This window comes from Oncorhynchus masou, chromosome 29 (assembly GCF_036934945.1).
Source record: "Oncorhynchus masou masou isolate Uvic2021 chromosome 29, UVic_Omas_1.1, whole genome shotgun sequence".
Taxonomy (NCBI): domain Eukaryota; kingdom Metazoa; phylum Chordata; class Actinopteri; order Salmoniformes; family Salmonidae; genus Oncorhynchus; species Oncorhynchus masou.
In genome coordinates, this window is record NC_088240.1 from 54,369,448 (window position 1) to 54,375,438 (window position 5,991).

Here is a 5,991-nt window from a genome sequence, read left to right on the forward strand (position 1 = left end):
TGGGGCTGAGCTCCCTGCCATCCAGGACCTCCATATCAGGCGGTCAGAGGAAGGCCCGAAAAATTGTCAAAGACTCCAGCCACCCAAGCCATAGACTGTTCACTATGCTACCGTCTGGAAAATGTTGCCCGAGCATTGGCTCTCGTCCCAACGGGCTCCAAGACAGCATCTACCACCAAAATTATTACTTTGCCAGACTGATGAATAGGAAATTAATGGTACCGAACTTGCACTGACCCTAAACAAACTCAGTATACTTTAAACAGTGCATTCGGAAAGTATTCAAACCTTGACTTTTTCCACATTTTGTTACTTTACACCCTTATTCTAAAATGGAATTTTAAAATTTTCTTCATCAATCTACACACAATACCCCATAATGACAAAGCAAAAACAGGTTCATATCACATTTATATAAGTATTCAGACCTTTTACTCAGTACTTTGTTGAAGCGCCTTTGGCAGCGATTACAGCCTCGAGTGCATTTGGAAAGTATTCAGACCCCTTCCGTTTCCACATTTTGTTACATTACAGGCTTACTCTAAAATTGATAAAATATATATTTTTAATTGTCGATCAACACACAATACCCCATTAATGACTAAGAGAAAACAGGATATTGGAAATTGTTGCAAATTTATTATAAATAAAAAACAGAAATACCTTATTTACATAAGTATTCAGACCCTTTGCTATGAGACTAGAAATTGAGTTCAGGTGCATCTTTTTCCATTGATCATCCTTGAGATGTTTCTATAACTTGTTTGGACTCTACCTGTGGTAAATTCAATTGACTGGACATGATTTGGAAAGGCACACACCTGTCTACATAAGATCCCACAGTTGACACATGTCAGAGCAAAAACCAAGCCAGGAGGTCAAAGGAATTGTCTGTAGAGCTCAGAGACAGGATTGTTTCAAGGCACAGATCTGGGGAAGGATGCATTGAAGGTCCCCAAGAACACAGTGGCCTCCATCATTCTAAAATGGAAGAAGTTTGGAACCACCAAGACTCTTCCTAGTGCTGGTCACCTGGCCAAACTGAGAAATCGGAGGAGAAGGGACTCGATGGTAACTCTGACAGAGCTCAAGAGTTCCTCTGTGGAGATGGGAGAACAGTTCAGAAAGACACTCCTCAGTAAAAGGCACATGACAGCCCACTTGGAGATTTCCAAAAGGCACCTAAAGACTCTCAGACAATGAGAAACAAGATTCTCTGGTCTGATGAAACCAAGATTGAACTCTTTGGCCTGAATGGCAAGCATCACGTCCCTACATCCCTACAGTGAAGCTTGGTGGTGGCAGCATCATGCTGTGGGGATATTTTTCAGTGATAGGGACTGGGAGACTAGTCAGCATTGAGGGAAAGATGATTGGGGCAAAGTACCGAGAGATCATTGATGAAAACCTGTTCCAGAGTTCTTAGGACCTCAGTCTGGGGCAACTGTTCACCTACCAACAGCACAACGACCCTAAGCACAGAGCCAAGGCAAGGCAGGTGTGGCTTCGGGACAAGTCTCTGAATATTCTAGAGTGGCCCAGCCAGAGCCCGGACTTGAACCCAATCGAACGCTCCCCAGGATCTTCAGAGAAGATTGGGAGAAACTCCCCAAATACAGGTGTGCCAAACTTGTTGCGTCATACACAAGACTCGAGGCTGTAATCTCTGCCAAACGTGCTTCAACAAAGTACTGAGTAAAGAGTCTGAATACTTAAAAAAAACGTATTGTGTACACAATGCTGCTGCTACCGTCTCTTAATTGTTCCCATAGCAACGATTAAAACATTCCCAAACCAGAAACCGTGGATTGATGGTACAATTCATGTGAAACTGAAAGCACGAACCACTGCTTTTAACCAGGGCAATTTGACCGGAAACATGACCGAATACAAACAGTGTAGCTATTCCCTCCGCAAGGCAATCAAACAAGTTAAGCGTCAGTATAGAGACAAAGTAGAGTCGCAATTCAACGGCTCAGACACAAGAGGTATGTGGCAGGGTCTACAGTCAATCACGGATTACAAAAAGAAAAGCAGCCCCATCACGGACCAGGATGTCTGGCTCCCAGGCAGAATAAATAACTTTTTTGCCCGCTTTGTGGACAATACAGTGCCACTGACATGGCCTGCAACCTAAACATGCGGACTCTCCTTCACTGCAGCCGAGGTGAGTAAAACATTTAAACGTGTTAACCCTCGCAAGGCTGCAGGCCCAGACGGCATCCCCAGCCGCGCCCTCAGAACATGCGCAGACCAGCTGGCTGGTGTGTTTATGGACATATTCAATCAATCCTTATCCCAGTCTGCTGTTCCCACATGCTTCAAGAGGGCCACCATTGTTCCTGTTCCCAAGAAAGCTAAGGTAACTGAGCTAAACGATTACCGCCCCAAAGCACTCGCTTCCGTCATCATGAAGTGCTTTGAAAGACTAGTCAAGGACCATATCACCTCCACCCTACCTGACACCCTAGACCCACTCCAATTTGCTTACCGCCCAAATAGGTCCACAGACGATGCAATCTCAACCACACTGCACACTGCCCTAACCCATCTGGACAAGAGGAATACCTATGTAAGAATGCTGTTCATCGACTACAGCTCAGCATTTAACACCATAGTGCCCTCCAAACTTGTCATCAAGCTTGAGACCCTGGGTCTCGACCCCGCCCTGTGCAACTGGGTACTGGACCTCAACCGCTGATCCTCAACCGGGGGCAAACTACCTGCCCCGCAGGATACCTACACCACCCAATGTCACAGGAAGGCCATAAAGATCATCAAGGACAACAACCACCCGAGCCACTGCCTGTTCACCCCGCTATCATCCAGAAGGCGAGGTCAGTGCAGGTGCATTAAAGCAGGGACCGAGAGACGGAAAAACAGCTTCTATCTCAAGGCCATCAGACTGTTAAACAGCCACCACTAACATTGAGTGGCTGCTGCCAACACACTGACTCACCTCCAGCCACTTTAATAATGGGAAATGATGGAAATTGATGTAAAATATATCACTAGCCACTTTAAACAATGCTATTTAATATAATGTTTACATACCCTACATTATTCATCTCATATGTATATGTATATACTGTACACTATATAATCTACTGCATCTTTATGTAATACATTTATCACTAGCCACTTTAAACTATGCCACTTTTGTTTACATACTCTACATTACTCATCTCATATGTATATACTGTACCCGATACCATCTACTGCATCTTGCCTATGCCGTTCTGTACCATCACTCATTCATATATCTTTATGTACATATTCTTTATCCCTTTACACTTGTGTGTACAAGGTAGTAGTTTTGGAATTGTTAGGTTAGATTGCGTACTGTACGTACGTATCCCAACCAGAAGCCATGGATTACAGGCAACATCCGCATCGGGCTAAAGGCTAGAGCTGGCACTTTCAAGGAGCAGGAGACTAATCCGGACGCTTATAAGAAATCCCACTATGCCTTCAGATGAACCATCAAACAAGCAAAGCGTCAAATTTAGGAATAAGATTGAATTCTACTACACCGGCTCTGACGCTCGTTGGATGTGGCAGGACTTGAAAACTATTACGGACTACAAAGGGAAACCCAGACGCGAGCTACCCAGTGACGCAAGCCTGCCAGACGAGCTAAATGCCTTTTACACTCGCTTCGAGGCAAGCAACACTGAAGCATGCATGAGAGAACCAGCTAGTTCTGGATGACTGTGTGATAACGCCCTCGGTAGCCGATGTGAACAACACCTTTAAACAGGTCAACATGCACAAAGCCTGCTGGGCCAGACTGATTACTAGGACATGTTCTCAAAGCATGCGTGGACCACCTCTGACCGAGTCTGCAATACCTTCATGTTTCAAGCAGACCACCATAGTCCCTATGCCCAAGGAAGCGAAGGTAACCTGCCTAAATGATTATCGCCCTGTGGCACTCACGTCGGTAGCCATGAAGTGCTTTGAAAGGCTGGTCATGGCTCACATCAACACCATCCTCCCGGAAACCTTAGACCCACTCCAATTCGCATACCGCACTAACAGATCCACAGATGACGGAATCTTAATCGCACTCCACACTGCCCTTTCTCACCAGGACAAAAGGAACACCTATGTGAGAATGCTGTTCATTGACTACAGCTCAGCGTTCAACACCATAGTGCCCACGAAGCTAAGGACCCTTGGACTAAACACCTCCCTCTTTCTACAGCTGCACCTTCGAGAGCATCCAGACCGGTTGCATCACCGCCTGGTATTGCAACTGCTCGGCATCTGACGTAAGGCGCTACAGAGAGTAATGCGTACTGCCCAATACATCACTGGTGCCAAGCTTCCTGCCATCCAGGACCTATATAATAGGCGCTGTCAAAGGAAAGCCCATAAAATTGTCAGAGACTTCAGTCACACGGCAAGCCCTACCAGAGCGCCAAGTCGAGGACCTAAAGACTCAACAGCTTCTACCCCCAAGCCATAAGACTGCTGATCAGTTCATAAAGTTGCCACAGAACAATTTACATTGACCCCTGCCTCCCTTTTGTACACTGCTGCTACTCGCTGTTTGTTTGCTACCTGTGCATAGTCACTTCACCCACACCTAGATGTACAGATTACTTCAACTAGCCTGCACCCCTGCACACTGACTCTGTACCGGTGCCCCCTGTATATAGCCTCGTTATTGTTATTCTTATTGTGTAACTTTTTATTACTACTTTTTATTTGTCTACTTGGTAAATATGTTCTTCTTCTTGAACTGCATTGTTGGTTAAGGGCTTGTAAGTAAGCATTTCACGGTAAAGTCTACACTTGTTGTATTTGTTGCATGTGAAAAATACAGTTTGATTTGATTTGAACACCTATGTCATATTTCAGCTGTTGTCAAAATTTGCAAAAATACAAATATTTTTTTGCTCTGTCATTATGGGGTATTGTGTGTAGATTGATGTGTGTGTGTGTGGGGGGGGCAATTTAATCAATTTTAGAGTAAGACAAAATGTGAAAGACAAGGGGTCTGAATACTTTCCGAATGCACTGTATCGTCCTCAAATACCTCATACTGTACCTCTGAACAATGACCTGGTACTGGTTATCCCTGTATATATCTCCATTCTTGTGTATTTTATTTAATTCCTCTTGTATTACTAAGGAGACTAAGGAGATGATCGTGGACTTCAGGAAACAACAGAGGGAGCACCCCCATATCCACATTGATGGGACAAGCTTCAAGTTCCACACATCACTGACAAACTGGTCCACCCACACAGTATTTTTAACCCTTGTGTGGTGTTCGGGTCTGTGGCACCCACTTTCAATGTTTGCTCAAAGAATAAATGATACTATGAATAATTTTTTTCAGCCTGAAACTTGTTGACCTTGGCTCATTTTCTGTGAAGAACATGTAAAATTACACATTTTCATTGAGTGCACACTGGGCACACCCCTACAGATTTACATTAAATATGTGGTGTTCGGGTCCATTGGACCTGAGGGTGATAAAAGTGTAGAAATGTGTGTGTGTAGGTGAAAACAAGTCAAAATGAAAAAAAAGGTGTGCCTTCACTCTGTCTTCCTCCTACCTGGAGGAGGAACAATACATTATTTCGATACATTATTTTGATACATCGTAAATAAAAATCTGTATTTTCCCAAACTCTACCCCAGCCAGGTGCAAATTGGGGGAGAGACACAACAAATAAATAGCTTTGCATGTGTGGTTCCATGCCACAATCAATCAGTACGGCAAAAATTACCTCTGCTCAGAAGGCCTTGGAAATATTTTTTTTTGCAGAGAGAGAAGCTTGTGTTAAAGGATCGTCTTCCGCTTTGGGAGATTAAGAATTTTCCGAATTGTCTCTGTCAATTTTGGTGTCTGATGTAAAAAAAGTGACCTGTCCTTGTGATTGTCTCCACCCCCTCCAGGTGTCGCTTATTTTCCCTGGTGTATTTATCCCTGTGTTTCCTGTCTCTCTGTGCCAGTTTGTCTTGTATGTCTTTCAA